Below are 25635 nucleotides of genomic sequence, written 5' to 3' on the forward strand. Positions count from 1 at the left end.
AGGGACACTCCACTACTGGAGGGTGCTGGTGCTGGTGCATGATGCGGCATGGGCATCATACTCCTTGCGGAGGGTGGCAAGCTCGGAGCGGAGGCCCTTAACCAAGGTCTTATACCTCAGGACCTCCTGCTCCAGGTTGGACATGCGGACTCGTAGGCGGTGTTGGCGTTCCTTGCAGCTCCTGTGGGGGGCAGCTGGTGTTTCGGGTGCTTGGCGGTGGCGGTCGGCTTTCTTAGCCCGGCTCGGTCCCGCTGGTTTAGTCACGGAGGAGGATGCAGTCGAAGATGTTGCCCCGCTCGACTGCGTGTCCTCCTCCTCCTCCAGGGCCACCAGCCGCCGATACTCGGCGACTGTGGCCTCCAGCCTCCGTTGCCGGGCCAATCTAGCCTGCTCCCTCCTTGTTGTTGATTTGGAAGAAGGAGCAACTATATGAAGAAAGAAAGACATAGTCTGTAACCAATGCTCCTTATTAATAACACAAAGTGATTGAGCCGAAAGTTGGGTCACAGAGTACAAGTAGCAAATTGAAAGCACAGTACATAACTATTGAGGACAGTATCTATGTAACCCTCCCACTTCTGCATCCTTGCTCTAACAGTAGTGGTAGTTTAATGAACTAATTCTACGACCACTATGGACTTCCATTACAGTCGACTATGACAGTACACCAGTCTTATTCTTCTTCTTCTCTCTTGTTTAGGGAAATGGGTACGTTATCTTATGCAAGCCGGCAGAATGACATGGACACAGCACAGTGAAGTTGCACCCGAGAAAAAAAGTTGCACACCATGATGATGGAGACAGACTTGCGTTACTGTACCGGTCCAGTACATGCAGGTGGTGAAGCTATTACTTTTCTATTACGGGTGGCACTGAGAATACTCTGTTACAAGGGCTACTGCTTAATTAATTTACCTTTCACCCTACAGTGCAAATGAGTACTAGAAAAGGAAACTGAAGAAGCTAACTAATTTGATTATCTATCACTTCACATGGGACGTATTTAATGACAGATGAGATGACTTTAGGTGCTTTGCTTAATATTGAGTGAACACAGTGATACACCCACACATGAATGACGTACTACAAGTAAACTAAAGTTATTAAGAGAGGTACGGAGTGTCCACCGTAATAACCAGATATATGCTGTGAATGCAAACGCAATACAAAGTACTGCTACTATTCATGGTAGTATTGGACACATTTACAATTTCTTTTCCTTGCCTTCCCTGCACTGGGACGGACGTGCGGGTGCGGTGGTACATGCTCTTCAAGGTAACACTTACTTCACCTGGCGACCATCTACTCTCTCTAGATACACATTTGCTATGTAAGAGTCAGAGAATACCATGCTCCAGGCATCCATTCATTCAAAGTATACGCACACATACAGTTTCTGTTTCACCCACCCAGGCTGCTGTCCTTCCACCCATCCTTGCTTCATCATTGACCCAGCCATGCACCATACCATATTCTTTCCTTCCCAGCCACCTCTGGGTCCAAGCAAACACATATCGTTCTTCTTTGCCAGCCATCATACAAGTTCGCGTCCCACTTACTTACACCCTTCTTTCGCTTTTCGTTCATCCCATCCATCACGTTCGTCTAAGAACTTATTGGGATTCTTCTCACCAAAAACTTCACAGCTAAGTCGAAGTACATTTCGAGGAGGCTACTACCTGGTTGATTTGTAATTGTAATACACCCGTGCAGAAAGCACACTATGCAGTCTTCAATCTCAATAAGTAAGGAATATATAGCTTACCTGTTTCCGCCACCACCGTTTGATCCCCCACAGGAACGGCCACCAGCTCTTCTACCGCCGCATCCTCCCCAGAGGCCTCCGAGTCCAAGTCCAACACATCAGCCACCTCCGCGCTGGCCCCGTCACCAGATGTTACACCTACAAAGTACATTTAAGAAAGTTAGAATACACCACTCACTACTATATAATATTTGGTCTAGGAGAAATGTTAAAAAAACAGAATACAATGTAATAATTTGTGACTGTCTACTCCATAGTAAAAATGTCCCATTTTCCAGGGAAGGCTGTTGTCTTGCTGCACTTTTATGCACAACTGATGAATGCTTGCTTTTGATTTTTAACACGCACCACTTTTTCTCCTAACAGACAGAAGCTTGACTCATGAGTCCTAAGAACACGACCAGGATCAAGTTCAAAGTAGGTGAGAGTTCGGATCGACCACAAGAAATGTGTCCAATTAATCGTCAGCACTAACCACTTTTCCGTTTACAGTTAAATAGTTTTATGACAAAGTAGATTTCAATAAATGTGTTTACTTTTAATAAAGCTTTTACACTTAAATAGACTCTGTGGTTTTTGTTCCTCTAGACTAGAGTGGATGAGCTAAAGGTTTTGGAATTTTTGCAAGCATGAGTGCCTCTGACACTTCTTGACTGTGCTGTGACTCCGTACTACTCTCTTGTCTTGCGTACGATAATCTAGAGATCATTGGGGATCTATAATCGGTGACTTCGGGAGCTGAATGACTCTGCCACACTATCTAGTCAGTAAGGAGACAGTGCATAGAGGTATTGCTGAATATAATGGGAGTCCAATGGAATTGCCAAATGTCCAATCTTAGTTAGCTACACAGACAGACTAATAAGAATAGTCTAGTAATACCACAGGGAGTCATCATATTCGAAGCAGGATAAGAATTTATATCCAGTCTACAAGAAGATCAAAGACGATTTAGAAAAAATCGAATGAGGAACGCTAGGAAAAAATAGGTACTGTTTAGTAAAATGTAAACTTACTGGGGCCAGCAAAGGAGCCCTCGCCTGCCCGATCCTGGCCTGCATCCTCAGCACCGTCCTCCTGTGTCCTCTTGCCCTTGGGGGGAGCTGATGTACAACATGAAAGAAAGAAAAACCATAAAACATGGATGAGATTTTTCAACCAAATCAAACATTTCAAAAGAACAATAACAACATATTTTGGAAAAATAGCAAATAGATAGACAACTATTCCACGGGATCTATCTCATGTGGTATACTACGTTATTCGTATTGCCTGATTTGCGGAACGTTGACTTAGAAAGTTCCTATGTAACTCAATAAACAGACTACTAAAGAGGTTTGCCTAGGCCTGGCACTGCAGGCAGTAGTGCACAACACGTGACAGACAAAGTCCATCCTGCTTGCAGATCAGTGAATACTCAAACTATCAATCCACCCGCCACCACCGCCACTATTTCTTCTGATAGCCATGTGACTGTCTAAAGGAAGGACACTGGACTTCAGTCTGTTGGGGCTGATTTATAAGTCCCTTGCGGAAGTTGCGGCTGATTTTCCTCCATTGTTGCGTGCCTTTTCTGACGCAGCGGCAGAACAAAAGACTCGCCATGGTGTTGGTGCGGCGTATATATTAAAAAAAAAAACACATATGGGCATATGGGCGATGCATCACGTTGTAAAGCCCTGCGCCATCAGGGGGCGTTCCGGCGCAAGGGAGGGCGTACCTGCGCAGGAACGAATCCTAAAAGTGGCTGAGGGAAATCTACAAGATGTCAATCAGTCATTTTTATGACAATGATGCATGACTCAAACCCTGCGCGCTTGAAGCCGACGTACGGCTTGATGCAGCATTGGGGAGATAGGGTACCCCAGAGCATTGCTGGAGCTGCGCCATCGTTGGCACGCAACTCCAGCAATGCGCTGCCTTTACGGCACAGATGCGTAAGGCTTCTGTGACGTTTTGGGCCAATGGGTGGTGGTGGCATGGCACACAATTACTGCCGCATCCCTGCTACTTTGCAGGGATGCGCCGGTAATTGAAAATATGACCCTTACTGTCTAGCATTACGCAGTTCTTTTCTTTACAGTACACTGATACATAATTTCTCAGGCCAATGAAATGCTTCTGAACACAACATACAAAACAAAGAAGCATAGTAGCAAGCAAGGCTACTGAGAAGGAGAGCAGTGCACCTGAAAATGAAATGCATAGAAGATTTTGAAATATAATTTACCTCAATGTAATCGGCAGCATTATTGCTCTTGGTAAAGAACAAAGATTTGCAAATAACAGAGCAGGATAAAACAGAGTAGTAAATGTACTACTACTACTACTCACCAAGCCCGGGGACCTCTACGCCGAGCGCGTCCAGCAAGTCCCGCTCCCGGTCCATGACATCGGTCCAGCGGTGGGTGGCCTGGTTATATGTGCGCCGGACCCCAGAGATCTTGTACATGGCCCGGCACACCTTCTCCCACCGCTGGCGGCGCTCCCGGATGCCATAGCCGGTCGCGATCTTGCCGCCTCCCAGGATCGTCTTGGGGAGGCGGCGCTGGACATGGAAGATCAGTGCCGCCACTTCCTCCGCGCTAAAGATCTCCCTCGGGACCACTTGCTCCCCCCTTAAACGCCCGCACGGGAGCCGGGCACGGGGTGCGGGACCCTTCCCCTTCTCAGGGTGCTTCCCGGCTCCCTTTACCATGGTCTGGGCAGAAATAAACTTAAATGATAAAGAAGAAATAGAATAGTGAAGAAGAAAATAAAAGAGTTTAAAAAAGTAGTTTAAAAGTAACTAAAAGCTGCAGAAAACACAAAAATATAAAGCTAGAAAAATAGAGGGTTAGATAATAAGTAAAATTAGATCAAAAAAACTTCAAACAAGCAAAGGATGGCAGAGATTGAGAGAGGATAGAGAAAGCATGCCCAGAACCATAGCAATGAATGAGAAACAAGATGGCCGCGCCCGTTCACGACCGCGTGGGTAAGTTCGCGCGAGATTTTCCTTGCGAGTACGCGCGAACTTGTACTCGCGAGCAGCACACTTTGCGAGATTACACATAGCGGGCGGAAACGGAATTACGTCACGCCAACAAGATGGCCGCGCCCGTGTACGACCGATAGGGTAACTTGGCAAACGAATAGCTAGAAGCGCCTCGCGAACACGCGCAAGATCACGCGAACATACACGTCGCAACAAAAACAATTTTGTATTCGCACGTATTCGCGGCTTCCGAAATCGATCTCGCACGGATTCGCGCCCCAAATAACGCGCGAAATTGCAAAAAAAACGATTTTAGCTAAAATGAAAGCAATGAGCAGGTGCAAAAGTTCAAACTTAACATTAGTAACATTCAAGGTAGTGCTTCCTGATGGGCCCCTCCAGAGTTTGCAACAATTCTATGACCCTGCTATGACCCAAACAGCAGGCTCATAGAATAGCACCATAAAGGTCCTGTAAAAAAAAAATTTCACTGCAACAAAAAGCAAATTACAGATAAGGAAGGAAGCAGGTGCCAGCCAGACTGGAACTTTCAAAATTACTGACACATTAATGAAACACAAATTAATTGATGGCAGTTGAAGAAGGGCAGGTGTGCTAGCTTTTTTCAACCACCATAATCTACAGTAATAAATAAACCTAATAGGTGCCTGTGAGGATGTACTAGAGGGTGGCATGGGTGTCCCAGAGGGTGGCAGTGGTGAAACAGAGGGTGCTGTGAACCTGTGATGATAAACCAGACGTAGAAACAACATAGTCGCGGCCGTTGCAAGCCGAAAAGTAAGTTCGCAATTGCGAACTTGTCCCAAAATCGGCGCGAACACGCGCCAACACAAAAAACGGAAAAATCCGCAAGTCCGCTAGAGTTCGCGGATCTTCGCGGATTGCGAATCCGTAAATACGCAAGTTCGCGGATTGCCAATCCGCAAAATCCGCCCATGCTTAAAAATGTTCCCTATTCTTGAATTCAAAAGACAGTACAAACCAACCCTTAATTTGTAACTAAACTACTGATATGTTTTTTAAAAATTTGGCTTTTAAAACTATTTTCCAACAAAAATTGATTTTCCTTCTTTTGATTCGTAGTGTTGGAGTCTGTTTGTTAGTGGTTGTTTGAAAGCATTGCCAGGGCCGGCTTTAGAGCTGGTGGCACCCGGTGTGACAATGTTTGTTGGAGCCCACTATCCAAGGTGGTGAATGTCACCAATACCCCACCCCAGATTCCCTCACAACAAACTTTTAACAGTGTCCCTGAAGTCTCCATAATCACTCTCTTTCAGATGCATTTAATTAGTTACATATTGCCACTCATACAAGTGAAAGGTGTCAGAGGACTTTTCATCACACACACAATACACAGAGACAATCAATCATACATGTGTAAATCAGTGTAGAGGATTTGTTACATAAGTCACAGGAGTACAATGTGTAGGAGCGATGTGACATCCATACTGGTAGGCAGTATAGTTTAAGAGTTCTTGATCTGGAGAAGCTCAAACAAAGAATTGATAACGGAACACCATAGTTGGGGGTTCTCTTTAATAATAAAAATCGTTTTCTACCCAAATGAACCCTTTTTGCAACATTAATCTATGCTCTAATCTGTACTTTGCAGAGTACATGCAGTTCTTTCATGAAAGTTAATAATTCATTGTTCTATATTTGGTAACTCACTGACCTATCTACATTATATGCACTTTGTGATCTGCATAGTACATATTCTTTGCAGCAGGAATATTAACCCTCTGTGCTAGTTCATGATTAGACAAAACTCTGATCTCTATCCAGGGAGAACATTAATCACAGTAGGTATCTTGCCATATTCATTGTTGCATGGAAATTGCTGGATGAAAGTAACATGGCAGCAGGTGCTTTTAAAACCTAGATAAAATCGCAAACTCAGTGCCCCCTGAAGTCAGCAACCGGTCCGGTAGCACCGGTCGCACTGCCCTAGAGCCGGCCCTGAGCGTTGCCCAAGCCACAGAATTGGGTGCTATAATTAGGTCTTGGTTTTGACTGTCCATTGTCAACTGACCTATTTCTAACAATATGCATAAAAGGGACTCATGCTCAGCCCCATTCATCTATTGGAATTTTTCCATCAGACTCTTTCAGTTATTAGCTTGAGACCTTGTCAATCACATCTTGGCTCCTCATACTGTAGTATTCATCTCTCAACCAAAGTTATTGGTTATTTGGGTGTATTCTTCAGTCTCCATTTGAATGTAAGCATTGAAATGCACTAGGTACTACTTTATAACAGTTACTCCCTTCTATCCACTCCTACTGACTCCCTCTTTTATGTCTATCTATAATGCTGTAAAGCAGTGCGTTTAATCACATTAAAGTCAGATCTATGCTTGGCCAGTGCTTTTTAGCCTCATGCGTGCTCATGACGAGCTCAGGTCGTCATGAGGCACTGTTGCGCTGTGCTCATGACGAGCTGAGCTCGTCATAACGATCGCACCGCTCGCACGATAATTCCTCCGCTGTGCTGAACGTTCTGAGGAAACGGGTGTAGACGTGACGAGCTGAGCTCGTCATGAGCACAGCGCCACCGTGCTGCGTGACGAGCTGAGCTCGTCACGAGCACCGGGGTGCTGTGCGTCCCTCCCCCCAGCATAGCGGGGGAATTACCCCTGCAGCAAAGGGGTTAAGGAGAGTGAATGACCTATGTGTCACCCTTATGTGGCAGTGCTACACATTACATAGAATGGTAGAATAAATGCAGGTCCTTCTCTGTGAGAAGAAGGTGGCATGATAGACCCAATGGTGAGGCATGGCTGCCAGTTTGCTGAGGAAGCTGGACAGAAGAGTGACTGAAGTTTGGGTGAGCTTAATTATTCATGTCACTTTAGAATTCAGGCATATTACACCAAATTGAAGGAGTTGAATAATTGTTGGCTCACACACTTCCTTATATCTCTGATGTTCTATGTATGAAAAGAAATTGTATGAGATGGCAAGAATTCGACTCCTTCAGTTTTGGTATAGATATGCCCAAATGTAGCTTTTCCTAGCAATTTATGAGGGAAAGTTTTCATTTTATTAAAGACACAGAGGCAAGTATTATGCTGTCTCCAAACTTGCTTTATTGAATAGAGGCAGTCAAGATTGCAAGAAAAACTACATGTCCCTTGATGCCAAGGACCAATGGTCAATGGGAACAGAGAAAAACAGAGTAGTATGGATCAATCAAGAATGAGGCACAGCCTATTATAACTATCTTGACTGCAATCAGTCCTCTTTTCTTGTTGCTTGCTGTCAAGATAAGTATATATTGCTTTACCCATACACTTTAGTCTATTTAAATGTGTTTCTTATATGAATTACTGTGTATTTGGTTCATGTAAGTATTTATACTCCCGGCGGTGCGTCCATTGGGGCGTTGGGGCATTGCCCCACTAGCCATGGACGACCGTCACGCTGAACAGGCAGTTTAAATGTAATTAATAAACTGAGCGTGAGCTCACTCGCAAATTTCTCTGCGGCAACGCTAGCTCAGCTCAGCTTACCAGGACATGCCCGTCATCGCGAAATGTGCGTGGGTGGGGCTGCGGCAGTGATTGACACAGCACAGCAGTCTGCAGAAACAGCGCAGCTGCAGTGTGCGCATGTCAATTTTTGGGCTAGTGATTTTTAGGACTGGCCGGCGCATGCGCGCACGGTACAGTACCTTCCCCTCCCTCCCCTACAGCGAGTCAGGGTGCGAGGAACCCGGGCCCCCGGGTCCCATTATGGGAAGGCACTAACCAGTTCTCAGCCAATCCTGGCACAGTGGTGCTGCTAATGCAGTGCCAGGATTGGCAGAGAGCAGTCACCACGCAGCCTCGCATCATCCTTCCCTCCTCCCTCCCTCAATTGTGGCCTGGCTGCGAAGGCGCGGTGGCAGAGGGGCCCTGATCCTGGGTTGGTGCTGGTTTTGCCTTCCTCTCCGCTGGAGTAGGAGGCCGTGGAGTGCCGCTAGCATGGCCCTTCCCTAGCCGGGAGAGGATCGCACCCGGGGCCTTGTATATGGTGGATCAGGAGGGGCTGCAGCCTGACTGTGAAGGCCGGGTCATCATGATCTGGGGGCTCAAGCCAACTGATACTTCCGGCCTCATCTCCCGAGTCTCGCTGCCTTTGGATCGTTGGGGATGCCTAACGAGGTGCTCAAGGTTGCTGCAGGTGGCTGCGGGGTACATTGTGCTTGACAGTAGGTGAGTGTTGTGGTGGCGGCGGTATTTACTGTGGGTTGTTCTGATACTATCTCTAAAGTGGGCACGTGTACCCATGTCTCTTTGAAGCGGATACCGTAACCCCAAATCTTTGACTCTGAACTGCGTCCACCTGGGTGGCGTAAGCCAGAACTGTGCAACTTCACATGCACACAATCCAGACTGGTGCATCTAAAAATACCAAAAGCAGTTTTCCGATCTGCTTGGATATTCCTGTGTTAAAGAAAGATACAGCCAGCGAAGAAACCCTCCTTCTGCGATCCCTCCAAAACAATCAATTAACCTGGTGGTGTAACGTGAAATCCTAGAGACTAATTTGTTCTCTTTCCACCTGCTCAACTAGTGATTAGCGCCTGCCTCCCCTTTCACTGATCCCTCTAGGCTCTTTTCGTCTCTGACCGACTTTTTATTGTTATTGTCCTTCTCTGTCATATTGTTATGAGCCGGTATACTCAATGTAGAGCATGCCAATGACCATTACCTGAGGTCTCTCTTCTTTAAATACTTCAGAAGAGAATTAAATGAATAAACACATTTGCGTTGCTTTTCAATGCGTGTCTTTAAATCAGAGATGTGAATTCTGAAGGCCAGTTTATTATCTAATGTAATGGCCGGCCTGATTTAGGGGCCGATTATGATGGCGGACGGACCGTCCGTCCGCCACCATAGAGTAGGAGGGACCGTCCGCAGGGACAGCGGCGGTCCCTCCATGCAAATTAGGATGTGACCGCCACCCTGGCGGTCACATCCTGTATTTTTATAATTGCGGCGGGTGCTGCTTGAAGCAGCACCCACCGCAATGATAAAAATGTAAGTTGTGCATTTGCATGCACAAAGCGGCAGGCACCGCGTGGTGCCTTCCCCTTTGCGCAGGCAAATGCAGGGGGGTACCATAGGTACCCCCCATGTGCACCCCCCACCCCCTTCACCCTGGGGGCCCGCAACGTGCCCCCAAACAAAAATCCGTATGCCTTTGCACGGCGGAAATGCCGCCGAGTAAAGGCATGTTCCTCCAGACATCCTAATATGACTGGCGGTGTCTGATAGACACCGCCAGCCATGTTAGTGCTTTTCCGCCGCGGACGGGAGGCGACCGCGGCAGAAAAGCTGCAGACTGAAAAACGATCCCCCAGCCATCCTAATCTGGCGGGGGTCTTTTTCAGTCCGCTGCGGTTTTCCCGCATCCTCCGGGCCGGCGGTGGCTTCCGCCGGCCCGGAGGATGCGGGAAAACCACCATCGTAATCGGGCCCTTAGTGTTGTGCCGATGAGCACAGGTCTTGATAATGCACTATTTTGCAGTTGAGCGCTATCGTCACTTATGTGACCCCCCTGAGAGTGATTTGGGTGCTATCTGCAACTTCCACAAAGGTTACACATATTACGCATGCAAAAATAACGCAATGTTACCCATCCCGAATCTTGGTCATTGTTTGGACCTGTTATCTTTTGGCGCTAGGATTCCACGCACAGCCTGGTCACGCCACATTGCATGACCATCTGATGTGTCACTGCACGGATGTGTTTGTGCTGATCCAAGTCCTAGAGGAGTGTTTGTGCTGTTCCTGGGGGTGTTTGTGTTGTTCCTAGGAGTGTTTGTGCTGTTTGTGGATGTGTTTTGCTGTTCCTAGAGATGTTTGTGCTGTTCCTAGAGATGTTTGTGCTGTTCCTATGGGTGTTTGTGCTGTTCGTGGGTCTGTTTTTGCTGATCCTAGATATGTTTGTGCTGTTCCTGGGGGTGTTTGTGTTGCTCCTAGGAGTGTTTGTGCTGTTCACTAGAAAGCAATTACAGTATTTATTGCTCAATGATCTGTATGTTTTTTGGATCCATCCCCAGGGGTGAACCCCTGGAACCCCCGTAGGTGGTTGAGGCTTGCTCGCCGCAGTGAAGTACGACAATTGTTTTATGCCTCACCACTTTCAAATGTCACCAGCCGCCACTGTTTGCTTTCCTTTTCTCTCTCCCATATCCACTTAGTGTGCTCGCGAGTGTCTTTCAGTTTCCCCGTTCTTGTGGTCGCATCCGCTATTCCTGGTGACACACCACGATATTTCTTCACACATCATTTGGCCCAGAAGGAAAGTGCTTCACATCGCGTCCCTTCTCTTCACGAAGCATTTTATCCTCGACTGCCAGCTTGCTGCTGTCTCAGTAAAGTGTTGTTGTAAAGATGCCTCACCTTCTCTCCGACTCTCCTGCTATTTCCAATGCTGTGACTCCTCCTTAGGAGAGGTTCTCCCTGCCAGGACAATTTCCCAATAACCCCTTCCTATCTCTTCAATCTCAGTCAGCAAAGTTTAATTTGACAGGTGAGTATTCCTCATATGGGGTTGAAGGTGTCATTTCTCCAAGGTATCCTTCTAAGAAGGGTAATTCTTCTGCCAATGGCGCCAACCATAAAGATAAAATAAAAAATGTAGAGAACAATCATAGCCAAATTGTGATTTCCAACATCCTAGATATGGATGATAACATGGGGATATAGATAGAGTTCAAGTTTAGAGACAGCATAATATGAGCATCCGGTCTTGCCATAAAATTCTAAGGTAACTCCTATTAATTTCATTGTGAGGGTTGGTGGTCATGCCCTCAAGGGTATACTTATATACTCTCTAATTCACATTGCAATATTAGAAGGCTTATAATTATTGTTTTCTTTTTGGGAGTTTTATATAGCGCGAACTTGGACCCGAAGGTATCAGAGCGCTTTACATGAGCACCAGTTGTGTTACAGACCGACTTAGACCAGAAGACCCCTCTCCTTTAAATCACTATTTTCTCATGTGAGTCTGAGAGTCTGCAGAAGTTACGTGGAGATAGAAGAACCCTCTATGCAGATCATTGGGAAATGTGTGTGCTTTTTTATATGAGCAAGTATTACCACTTCTTCGCCCTTAACACAGGCATTATAACTGAGATAGAGCAGAGTGTGCCTTTTTACCAACCTGTTTATTGCTACATTTTTTTAATTTACTATTTTAGGCTACTGTCCCTACCAAAAGTAATATAAGACAATCCTCGGGCTTTTTGATGTTTACTCTCTGACCAATCCATAAATGCTATAAAAAAGGGTTTCTATCCTATGTAGTTAATGTGTACAGAAAATCATAGGTTTTCCATATCCATTACCACATTTGTAAATGTGTCTGTCAAATTAGACATTTACTTTATGAATCATCTTTTTAACTGGGAACCACAGCCCACCCACAAATAGAAATTGTATGCTCACTGGCCTATAATTAGAAGCTACTGTGGCTTGGGGGAATGGAAACACTGCTAGCCCTTGAGAGCCAACAATCCGAAAAGAAGCGGCTTAATTCTTGAGCACCGAACACGTTTCTTATTTTATGCAAATGCAGTGAGGCTTACTAATTAGGGCTGCAAGGAAATCTCTCAGTTTGCACATTCTTTTCTCTGCTTGGTTTATGTAATAGACCCCTGTGTTTACTTAAAATACCGCAAGCAGCACATCACCCATGACGACAAAGTAAGTTTGTAGCTTCTACAACATAACAGAGTTTATGTTAGAAGTAGACGAAAACCAAGCTGAAAGCCTAAACATGTCTAGGCTTTCAGTAAATGGCACACGCCATTCCACACAGAGGGCATCAAAGTCCCTGGGGTCACCAAGGAAAACGTTGTATGAACTCTGAAATATTGGATCTAGCCCAGACCCCTTGAATACCATGCCTACCGTATACCTCACCCTGGTAACTAGGGGTGCTTCTCTAAATAAAAAAAATCTTCTTAGGAGTTGTCTTTTTCAACTCACATTAAACTCGCATCACGTTGTGTTTCATGACTCTAGGAGTTGGAAGCCGAGGTTTAGGATATGGTAATATGGTGTTTTCCAATCAAATTCATGCCCTGATGTCAAGCTGCAAAACTGCAGACGTGTAAAATGTGCATAATATACCCATGATGGAGCCTATTGAAAGTAGTTGTCCTGTAGCTCTTTGTTACATAATTACTCTTGCTTCACTTGCTTTTTTGAATTTGCCCAAAACATGGAAAATGAAAATAAAAGGCATGTAAGAGTACGTATAAGAGCACTCTTGTAGTACTGTTTCTCATACATATGTTTTTGTGAATTGGCCCACTGTGTTTTATGTTTGATATATTAAAGAATCCTCGTCCAGAGTCACTTTCAACAATACTCCATTGCTGGATCATTGTACAGCATCATAGGCAAACATCCTACATTCATATGACAGTAGAATAGTTTTACTGGTATGTTACGTTCATAAAAACATCTTTTATTCTCGCCCAAGAAAATCATACAAATGCATTGAGTATCTGAAGCTTCATTTAAATTGGACTTTCTTGTCAAAATATGAACTTTTACAAATATACACATGTAAATATAAAGCTAAACAAGGTATGGACAGTGCAAAATGCCGGTAGGTTACAAGTGTGACACATTTTCAGAATACTCAAAAGAACATTCTCGTGTAAGATTAGAATGGAGAGAGTAGAACAGGCTGGGACCCTTTCCATTTTTTTACAAGGCACCTTTTTCTCTTCTTCTTCTACACTCCTGCCATCAGCATCTTTTAAAGGGCAAATAAATGATTGAATAAAAATATGAATGAATGAGAAAGAGTTTCTAAACCACATGGCTACTCAAAGTGTGTCCCAGCACTAGGGACTCGGGTATCATGTCAACCAAAGTACTTATGGTAAGGTAACAAAAAGGTTTTCAAAGCTTTCCGGAACTGGGATTCATTCCGGATGATAAATAAACAGATATGAAGAAAACTTCTAAAGAATTTTCTAGCCTGACATAGGTAGGGTAAGCAGTGGTCAGATAAGCCAGGTCTAGACCCATAGCCATGTTGCAATAACATTTTTAAGGCAGAGGATTAGAGTTGCCAACTTGCTCAGTGTATAAACAAAGCTCCAACCCCTAGTCTTACATTTGACAGTCTACAGCAATGAGGCAGTTGTAGTCTTGGTCTTTTTCACTTGACGAAGGGGCAAATTGAAATCACTTTAGCTAATGAGCCATCTGTGTTGTGATCACTCTCAATTTTGAGTTCACCTTGATGGTATATTCCTGTCAGGGTCCTGCTATGTAGACCCGCTGAATGCCCTTGCTATCCTGCACTACTATACCAATGAGTAAAGAAACTACACACATGGGGTAGCAATGGGTGGAAAGGGAGTGAGAGAGAAAAACTGGACTGGTGTTAACTATTGGGTTGAATTCGGTGCAGGTTGGCAGCAGTAGAGGCGGATTCGCTGGCAGGAGTATGGTACAGCATGGTGAGGGCTCAAAGATTTGGTGATAACACAGCTAAGTATTGGATTCGGAAAAAGAGAACACAATAATAGTATCGGCAACAGTTTGGCTTGCTGTTTCAGTGGTGTATGTTGCCATTAAGAATTGCTTCTGAAACAAGAGGAGGAGACCTCTGGATTTCAATGCAAGCCAAATTGGCAGGAGTTGAGAAAGCTACTCAGAGAGAGCTAAGATACACAAAGGTAGAGAAAACACACTTCTACTAGGGGGTGGATTAGAGATGTAAGGAACCTAGATACGAGGACAACAACTAAGGTGAACTAGAATGGACAGAGAGCCACCACAACCAAAGGCATGTAATCTAGACCTTTAAATACCGACTCTACCTCTTTTACCCAAAAATGTCCTCAGACTAGGATGTGAATGAAGTCTTCAAGTAAAAGACGCAGTTCGGGCTGGACTGTTCCCATTGGGTGCAGGGTCAAGACTGATTTGCCTATGGTTGGGTCCAAAGTGGAATGGCATGGTGAGCAAAAAACAATGGCTTTAGGCCCAGATCTCTGTACTGGGATGAATGTATGACATTGTTCTGAATTCTGTCCATCAATTGTTCTTTTTGCATTTGAGGTCTTCAGGTAAACATCAGGTTAGTGGTCTAATGTGAGGCTTTTTGGTTTCCATAGCTCTCTTCTCTAAAGTCTCCAGTCCCTAATCCTACTACACTTAATCCGATATCTTGAATCAAGGCACCAAGGGTCCAAAAATCTGAAGTGAGACTCTGCCAGTTGTCTAGCAAAAACTATATATGACCAGCAGTCATATACATGCTATGTAAGGAATTGTCTAGCAAAGAGAGTGCTTTGTCAGTGGATTATAGCAGCATTTTAATGGCCCCTGCTGCATCAGTCCCTTCTGTCCCTGCTTGGGCTTTTCCAGAAGACATACAAAGTCTTCAGAAATTAAGCTGCCATGCAAGAAGAAGATGGAAGTCTCTGTTCCAAAATGTTGAATAGTTTTTCCTCTGTTTGAAGTGTTAATGCATTTTCTGGTCTGCAGTTGCCCAACTAGAAGGGTATTGTGAATGAAGTTGTTGTCAGTCACAAAGATAAGGATTGCAGAGTGGCAATATTGAGGATGCTCTCTACCAGATCACTGGCCCATAATCCCTTCAAGGCAACGTCGAAGAGAATTCAAACACTTTTCAGCATCCTACCAAGCAGTAAAGAACACTTCAAACCTTCAACAGCCTCAGAGCGTCAGGGTCCAGAGACTAGAGACTGAGCCATGAAATACCCAAATCTCTAAGGTCATAATTGGACATGGTACACTCCGCTTTGTGGGCAGGAACTATAATGCTGTTGTTAGACTTAAGCCTTTCTTCAGGTTGATCCCCAACGTTTTTGCCTTCACCCTTTTTTTCCGTACCTGTTTTGCTGTGCCTTAGGACTCTGTGCACTTTAAGACTGCTAACCAGTGCTAAAGTGCTTGTGCTCTCGCATCTAAACTTGTAAGTTCCTAGTAAAGTGGTATTACATGTACCCAGTTCCTCTAAATTAAGTGATATTGGTGGGCCTGCAGCACTTAGGTAGCTTTCAAACATGCCTCAGGACTCCCACTGCAGTCTGTGTGTGCGGTTTTAAACTGCCATTTCAACCTGGCAAGATTAACCTCTTGTCAGGCTCAAACCTCCCAATTTACAATATTTATATGTCACCCCTATGGTAGGTCCTACACAGCCCAAAAGTGTCAAGGTGCAGTGTATTTATAAGGTTGGATATTTACTTTTAGGTTTTGCATGTCTTGGCACTGAAAAAATATCCTAACTTTGTTTTTTTTTTAACTACTGTGTGCCCTACCACTCCCATAGTGATAATTTACAATTGAGAACAGATAGAAATGTCGAGTTTGGGGTCTAACACATTGTAATTTGAATCCCTTTTCAATTGAAAAGTTGAATTTTAGGTCGCAATTCTAAAAATGCCACTTTTAGAAAGTTGGCATTTTCTTATCCTAACCATGCCTGCAGCGTGTTTCCTGGGTCACATGACAAGGTGTAGCTGGCAGACATTCTTTGTGTATTGCTCTCAGACAGTGGGACAAAAGGGTATAGCTGTTGGTAGAATGGGCCATCTCTGACATGATGGGGGGACGGAGCTGTCACTTACCACAGTTGTACATCACAAAGCCTCTGCCTCAGTATACTCACAAAGGGTTTGATACTTGTCTTTTGTGACCCCAGACAAGTGGAAACCAAGGCCAGGAGGCAGGGAATACCTAGCACCGCGGGGGGTGGAAACCTATAGAAATTTCTCCTACTTCAAATACGGCACCAAGTATAAATATTGAACCCTCAGATCCAACTCTTAAGTACTGCTCTGGACCTGTGCATACTACAGAAGGACTGCTGCGCTGCTCTGCTGCCAGAAGCACTCCTGCTGTGCGGCCTTTGGCTCTGCTGCCTGCTGCTTTGCTTGCTGAGAAAGAAGACTTGACTTGCACTCTTTATCCCTGGCAGAAATGACTCCAAGTGTCAGCTGATTGACCTCCTGTTCTGAGCTACAGAGACATAGCAAGCTCTAAAGGCCTCTCTGCAGCTGCCCAGCTGAAATGTGGCCTGGACCTGCAACCAGACCTGCCTGAGCCCTGCTGTTTTATGCTGGAGTGAGATCCTGATCCTCAAGAGGTGCTCCCCAAATCCTCGTCTCTTTATATTGCATCAGTTGAGCTATCTCTACAAGAAAAGAAGAAATCTTCAAATGTTGGTCTCTTCGCAACCGCAAAAGAGCTTGTTTATGACAGGGTCTTGCTGCACACACAGACCGCTAATGTGAAGCTTTGGTGAACCTGACTCTGGGCTTCACAACGACCATCAGCAACGAGAGATGTGTGCTTCGTGCTACAGCTTTGACAGCCTGCTGTGACGTTAACACGATTCTCCAGTAATGCCATCCGTGATGCCTGGCAGTATCTTCGTGCTACAGTGACTACCAATTCATATCTTCAGTTCTACTGGTTGGATTTTTGTCCATTTGGTTTGAAATAATTAATTAATTTTACTCAATTTTCCTAAATTGTAGTGGGTTTTTTCTTGTGTTGTGTTTTACTTTATTACTGTTTGAAGTGCTGCATAAATACTTTACAATTTGCCTGACTGCTTTTGTGCCAAACTATCAGAGGGCTAAGCACAGGTTAATTTGGGGCTTGCATGTGTTTCACCCTGACAAGCATTGCGGTTGCTGCTTGAGTAGGGTTTCAGGCCCCTCAATCAGTAACCCAATCTCCTAGGCTGAAAGCAAGAGGGTATAAACTGGAAAACATCTTTTTTACTCATCCATGATAGCATAAAGGCTCTATGGGAGTGAGGAAGAAATATATTTTCTAGTTTTCTGCTTTCTTGAAGAAGCCAAACCATTGAGCTAGTAAGCCAATTGAAACTGTAACAGTACTAACCCGAAGTCTGTACTATGAAGATTGAACCTTAAAATAACCAAACAAAGAGAGAGAGAGCATGTGAGAGAGAGACAGTGAGAGAGAGAGTGTGTGTGTGAGTGTGTGTGGTTGTGTTGCACATGGAACCCTTTGGTGCTATGTGTAGTGTACCTACTCTATGCTGTATATCTGTTTCCAGTACTCTTTGCTGAGAACCAAAAGTAAGCATTGTACATGCACGACAACCATATGGCTTTTAGCCACTGAGATAGGGTACAATCTCATAATAGAGAAGTTAATCCCAAACAGCTTCAGAATAGTCAGGTAACATATTTGTCATTGGGAACGTTTGGCAAACATAAGCAATGGTTTCCTGTAACTGCAATGGAGTGGGTGCCTTGCTCCATTGCAGGCAAAACTGTCAAGAAGATCCACAATCCAGCCACTCCGCACAGGGTACTAATAAGCCTAGAGTCCAGCAGTGAAGATTTGTCACCATTAGCCCGCAGTTTGATCAGCAAACCAAAGAATATGAAAAACAGACAGTCCCTGGAAGCAATTGCAAACACTCCACATAGCTTATTATTCACTGCACTGGTGTGACTTCAAATTGTCTCAGTACATACAGGTGAAAGAGTGGAAAATTTGCATTTCATTTATCTATTTGTAGGGGTGTATCATAATCACATTTGGAGAGCACCCACATATAATTGTGTCTTGTGTAAATAGGAGTGTTAGAATTGTGAACCGTGTTAAAGTATATACGTGACATATTTTAGTTTATTGACAACAGTGTGAAGAGTTAACCTAGGAAATAAATGCACCTGACAGAAAATGCTAGTGTGAAGGAGCCATGTTGTGAAATTAAACATTGCTCATGTACTAGATATGTTTAATATTAATGACATTTTCTATCATTTGGTAAATGCAATAATTGAAATGAATTGTAATTGTGCAACTCGTAATGTTTAAATGATGCGTTCATATGTTAGCTAGAGGTGTAGGCCCGAAATGGAAACCCCTGAGAATCTCATGTGCACTGTGGGCGCTGTTCTTTCACACGATTTCCATTGCAGGTGAAGAAGCATTCTACAGGCAATTTAATATAATTGTTTTAGCAGCTAGGAAAAGAGGGAAAAAGTTATAATCGTATGACTTGGGCTGAAAAAACACAGAAGTTGGTTTCACAGAACCAAGGACCAATTGTTGCAAAGGATGGGCATGGATAACACCATGGAAAAGTATGCTCATGGGAGAACGAATGCAAGGTGCACTATGGGAATTCAACCTGTGGATAATTGGTTGTTGGAAATAGGGATAGTGCCTACATTTTCCTAGCCTTTGGAGAGGGAGCATCTCAGAATGAGCTCTTTCTCTTGTGGTAATGGCTTTATGCTGCTTGACCCATCCGAATGGTGGAAAGACTTCTTAGGAAAACTCCATGACTGACACCTTTTCTTCTTTATCAGAACTGCTTACTCATTACCGTAGGGATGACATTGTAGCAATAGAGTAGGGATAGATTTAAATGCTTTTCATTCACCAACCCCTGACTCTTGCTCCCTGATTGTTTGCATCCTTCTTCTTGAGCGAATAGTTTTGTTCATGTTGCACCATCTGAACTGGGTGCTGTGATTTGGGTTTATGCTGTTTCCTTTATATTTCTATTTCCCTGTTGTTGAGGTGTTCAGTTATTTTTGTCTTTGTAATAAACTTAACTAACCTGTCATAATTGTCCTTTGGTTATTAAATATCAGGAGTAATGTTTCTAAATTGAAGGTGTTCTAAGGCTTTTCTCCCCTTCACACTTCCATGCTGCTAAAAGTGTGTGTCTCTAGAAAAGTTGCAGAACGACTAGAAATTACCTCTTTCACCTGAAAAAAAAATCATTCTGGGAAGTGGGAGAATTTGAAAAGAATAATGGGGAAATGTATTTTCCATGTTGGCTTCTATTGAAGCTGAGGTAATTTTAGGCAGAGACACCGTAGTCTCCTGCCTAAATTGGGTCTTTTGGCATGTACGCCAGAGCGCAGTACAGAAGCGCATAATGTCTTTAGAACCTATGGGAAGAACCAAGATTCGTTTATCATCTGAAGCTAGTTCATGCCTGTTTTAACTAGGAAAAACAAAACGTTTCTGCGAACCTGAGTCTCGTTTATGGCACCATATTAGGGTGTCCAGAAATGATGCTCACTGTCTTAGTTTTGAGATCCACCTGCTAAATAAAAGCTTGAAGAAAACTGGCCGAGGGCGGTGTAAATGTATCATCTAAAGCTCTACATGGGCACAGACCTTCTTCAGTCTTGGTGTATAATTATCATTTGAGAGAAGCAGCACAGAAACTAGGTTCGCTCTATTCCTCACTTGTCCAAATTAGTACTTGGATCGGGAAGGGACTTTCAAATGTATAGCCTTTGTATTTTCTTCTGCTGTTTTTGGCCTAATGCTTTAGTCACGTCACAGCGTGTGTTGCACAGCCCTTTACCTGCAAGTAAAAGCAAACCCTGTTTCCACTTACTGTACTTGTTCTATAGTCACGCACGCTCGGCATCTCAGAACAGGCCAGCCTAAGCACTGGATAGCAGCCAGATACAATGTTTAGCTGCTTACCACAACTAATTAGAGGGCTCATTTAGAGCTGAGTTGCACTTTTCAGTGTTTAAAAAGGCTGTGGCAAATTCCTTAATCGCCTTAAACCACTCAGTACCAGATGCAATATTACATTTGTGCCATTTTGTACTACGTGTTTGTCAGTAGTGTGGACTTACAGCTATTTTTTAATTATTGCAGGTACATACGTAATATGTGACAGCAAACTGTAGGTTGTACGAGATACTGGAAATGTAAACAAATTCCTCCATTTTGTCGAGGAGGAAGAAAGGATAGGATGTGGAAAGATTCAAATGTATAGAACGTTTTCGTTTGTGACGAAGATTTCAGAGGATGGAACTACTAAACAGATCCATGATTTGCTCAAAATATTATAAAGCGTAAGGATATATCAATTTACGTAACAAATCCATGGAATAAAGCAATATGAGTGGAATAAGATTGTTCTACATTTTAGTGGTAGTTATATCTTGCAGTGTTCTCAGTTTAGCACCTCATTGTTTATATTAGTGTTAGACCTGACATTTTTTCCTTCACTTTCCTGTTGTTCCTGAAAACATTTCTGTTGCCATTGGAACCCGGCGCCCTTTACCCCTGCTATCCAATGGTAGAGTACTTGTGCACCTGTCCCTTAAACATGGTAACATTTGTAAATAGCCTAGAAAATGGTACTACAAGTACCCAGGGCCTGTACAAGTGAGCTGCAGCCCTCATTATGCCACCCACTGAAGTAGCACTGTAAAACCTGTCTCTGGACTGACACTGCAGCCTGTAGTGCAGTTTTAAACTGCCATTTCGACCTGGCAAAATAAACCTTTCGCCAGGCCTAAACCTCCATTTATAATACCTTTAAGTCACCCCTAAGGTAGGCAATAATAACTCATAGGGCAGGGTGCTTCCACTCACCTGAATTGTAATTTATATTTCTTGTTAATGGTAAGGTCAGATTTTAAATTAATATTCTGAAAATCCACTTTTAGAAAGTTGGCATTTTCCTGCCGAAACCAAATGTGCCTTGCTGTCAGTGCACTGGGTCACATGATTGTACCTTCTCTCTTGTAGTGTGATCTGTATTCCTCCCAGACAGGGAACAAAAGGCCCTTGGAAGTGGTGAAGAGTGTTCTTCTCCTTAGCAGGATGGTGGGGTTTATACCTAGCCCTCACTGAGCTTTAAAGTGTAGCCTGAGCATTCTGCCCACCCCCATCCTGAATTCTGAAACTGCCTGTTTTGTCACTGGCAAATGCAGCTGACACCTCAGCCTGCCTGCCCTTTTGTTACCCTGGAAAATAGGGAGCCACATCCAGCAGAAGGGGCAGAACTGACCAGAACTAGTTTTGGGGTAGACAAAGAGAAGGACCCCACACACAGGTCTGAAGTGGGTATAAAAATGTCATTCTCAGAGTCTCTCCTGAGGACACTCTTGTGCCCGTGGAAGATTAAGACGAAGGACTGCCATGCTGTCTGAAGAAGGACAACTTGACCTGCTTGCCTGTGAACCCAAGATCCCCAGATGTGGCTCTAAGGGTCAATTGGCAGACCTCCTGTTTGAATTACAGAGTTACTGCAAGCTTCTAGAATCATCTCCTTCAACTACCAAGCTGACCAGCACCAACTAGACCGTTCTGATCCCTGCTGCTGGGCTGTGCTAGAGTGAGTTCCCTAGACAGGTGTCAGAATTTACTTCTCCTGCTTCAAATCTGCAATGACTGAACATTAGCTGAAAATCCAATAGTTTTGGGCTCTTCATGACTGTGAACGACCACACACATCATTAGCCAACGCAAAGGTCCAATGGAGGCATGCACCATGCATTGACAATGAATGCTGCATCTCACACCAATATGGAGATCCGAAGGTGAACTGCTCTTCTCTCCAACAGCGACCACCCGCATCACCAGCCAATGGGAAGCTCCAGTGGCGTCCGGCTCTTTGCACCAATGGCGATCTCCTCGCAGCCCATGCCAAGTGGAAAGTCCAGCTGAGGCTCACTGGAGTCTGGCAAGGTGAACTCTTCATCAGGATGAACCGAGTCCCTGTTCTAACCTGGACTTGTGACTTTGACTCAGTGCAGATCACCACGAATGGCGCCATGTGATTGATTTGGGCACTATTTCACCTAAAGCTTTAAGTTCATACATCTGGTTTCAGTTTTCTTGTTTTGTGTTTTCACTTTATTACTGTTTCAGTGCTGTATAAATACTTAACATATTACCTTGCACAAAGCAGTCAGGCTTAACTTATAGGTAATATGTAAAGTATTTAGCAAACTGGTACCAGATGGTTAGTCACAGGTTTATTTAGTGACTTTTGTGTTTCACCCTGACAATGATTGTATTTATTACTTGAGTGAGGCTCACACTCCTCTCAAATAATAACCCTTTTTTTTACAAGTATCAATTGACTTCAATCTTGAACTAACTTCAAAATGTCGCTCCTAGCCGTTAACAGATACAAACTCTCTGGCTGGTGACACATCCCTGTGTATTGCCACAAGCAAGGTTGATATAAGACTTGAACACTTAGTTCAGGGAGTGCCAATGAGTTCCTGGCTTAAATTAGAAGGGATGACAAAATTGGAAAGTTGGCATTTGCCAACTTCACAAAGTTTTTTAAACAGCCGACTTCACAATTTTGGTAAAAAACTATAAAATACCAGAGAAAAGTCCTGCAACATATAGGTATTTTGGGTAAATAAAAATGCAAAACATACAATTTGTGGAAGAAATCTCTCATTAAAACGAATGCAGGTAAAATCACATACAAAAACGTGTTCCTCCCAGAACGAGCCTGAAAGTGATGTACTTTTTCCCATTTTAAAGCTTCAAAATCTGTACTTCTAGCAAGTTCTTTTAAAATGTTAAATTGTGCACCAATTCAAATGCTACTAGTGGGCTTGCGGCAATGATTGTGCCACCGACATGAGTAGCGCTGAAAAGATGTCTCAGGCCAGCCACCACAGTGCCTGTGTGCAGTTTGCTAACTGTCATGTTGACCTGGCCAGTGTACCCACTTGCCATGCCTTACCATTCCCTTTTTTTTACACCTACTACATCCCTATGGTAGGCCCAAGGTACCCCCTGGGCAGGGTGCAGTGTATGTGAACGGTAGGACATGTACTAGTGTGGGTAACATGTAGTTATAGTGAAATACTGCCAATTTCATTTTTTACTATTGAACGGCTAACTTGCCCATAGGACAGAATGGGGAATGTTGTGTAACATGTTTACCTGCATATCTTCCCATAGAAGTGAGATAGAAAATTGGAGTCTGGTATCCCTGAATCATCTTTTAGGAAGGATGGTTTTTAAAGCCTGTGTTTGAAAATAGCACTTTTGGACTAAAGGACGTTGCTGTGTGCTGTGTCCCTTGCTTGAAGAAGGACTTTGCTGTGTGCTGTGTCCCTCTGTAGAAAAGTCTCCAAGTGCCTGAGAAGAGCTAGCCTCCTGTTTCTGAAGTCCCAGGCACAAAATGACTTCACCCGCAGCTTTGCTGAACTTCCTTGCTGGGAGTTCCAGTCTGCCAGGAGGGCCTGTAACTGTGTGTGAGGCCTTTTTGCTGAAGGGAGCTGGAAGCACGACGCAACGAGAGAAGCGTGATACCACCGCAGCAGCCGATGTTGCATTATCGAGGAAGCGTGTCGCCGCTGTCGCTGTTCACTGTCGCATCACGGGTGAAGCGTGCCGCCACACAGAGGGTGGCGTCGCATCACCGGAGAAGCGTGTCGCAGGGCCTGTTGCGGCTCAGAAAACCACAGAGTTCGCTGCATGGCCGTCAGGGGTGCACGTATCTCCTCTACGTTGTCGCATCGCAGTAAAGACGTCATTTTCTCGCATCGAACCGCATCGTCCCAACTCATCAAGGAGCCATCTTGTCGCATCGGGACCGGAGTGCAGGAAGAGTCTACGCAACGCCTTCTCTGCAACCCTTTTTCTTGTTTTGTTTTACGCATCCCAGGTACTTTGTGAGTAAAGTGTCGCATTTAATCATCTACAAGTTTATTTTTGCAACAACCTTTCTAAAGACATTCTACTGAGTTTTTGTATGTTGGATTTTTGTCATTTTGGTCTTGTTTAGTTTTGATAAATATATTTTATTTTTCTAAACTGGTGTGGTGTCCATTTGTGGTATCTTCACTGTGTTACTGTGAGTGTTGGTACAAATACTTTACATATTGCCTTTGGGATAGCATGTTTGCTCGTGCCAAGCCACCAAGGGGGTGAGCAGGGGTTATCTAAAGTGTGTATCCCTCTTACCCTGACTAGAAGCAAGGGTCCCTATTTGGACAAAGCTACCTTCCTTGGCCAACTAGAGACTCCCATTTCTAACATAGGGTATCTCAAGAGTCGTCACTGTGCTTTTAATCTTGAACATGTATGTAATCCTTTTGGTGCACTTGATAAAAAAAATTGTTGTTAAACTTCACAAAAATCGGGAACAGTACGGGATGCCTAGCCAAGCCGACGGGTAAGCATGCAGCCACCACATTACGACACATGGGGTATCGACTCCGGACATTTTTTGAGCAGGAAGGGGAACGTGATATTGTGTCATGCAATACAAACAGCATGAACCCCTCAGGTTAAAATTGTTCTCGGTAAATATTCTAGACATTTCTTAGTCCAGAGAGCGAAAACAATTGGACTTCATGATATTTTATCATGAGGGTTGAGCGCGATGTGCTTTACGTATTTGAAATATAAAATTAGGTCCCTCCATTTGGAATTATACTCGAGCAATATTGCGTAAATTCATTCAAACCTGGGGTGGGTTTTTCTATGGTTAGGAGGGCCTACTATCATGATAATTTTCATGACATGTTTTCCTTTTTCTAGACCTAATTGAAAAAGTGTGGCTGGATCAAAATTGGCAGGACCAGGGATTTGCATTGAGGGTGGCAGGCTCGGTCCTAAAGGTATGTCAATAATGCAAGCATACGCAGTAAGAAAAAGTAAAGTTAAATAATAAGAGGAAACTAAGGACCTAGTTGTCCTTTGTATTTATGTGTACTATATTCCTGCAGATCATAACAGAATAAACGAAGGGTGTGATCGAAATCCCAGTGATTTTAACTACCTGATATTTGAAAATATTCTCTTTTTATCAGGACAGAGACACAGGTGAGGGGTCAATTTTGCTGTGACTATGACTGTGTTCAATATAACTGCAGGCAATAGATGACACAGAGCTTCAGATCTTTAACACTCTACTTATATTCTTATTTAATTAGAACGGTTCTTCATTTTAATAGAGACGTCCAGAGACTTAGACTACGAGATACAGTCAAGGAGGACGGAGTTACTTACTCCTCCAGCTATCCTTTATACAAACAACCCTGAGATAAAAAACAAAGAAAGATTTTTCCCTTCATTTAACCAGC

General features: G+C 43.9%; 1 pseudogene; it reads left to right on the forward strand.

The window, feature by feature from the left end:
- Positions 1 to 25293, forward strand: part of LOC144828022 (NAD kinase 2, mitochondrial-like) — a 43519-nt pseudogene extending 18226 nt beyond the window's left edge.
- The last annotated feature ends 342 nt before the right edge of the window (positions 25294 to 25635 follow it).

This window comes from Lissotriton helveticus, chromosome 4_1 (genome assembly GCF_964261635.1).
Source record: "Lissotriton helveticus chromosome 4_1, aLisHel1.1, whole genome shotgun sequence".
In the NCBI taxonomy this organism is placed as follows: Eukaryota; Metazoa; Chordata; class Amphibia; order Caudata; family Salamandridae; genus Lissotriton; species Lissotriton helveticus.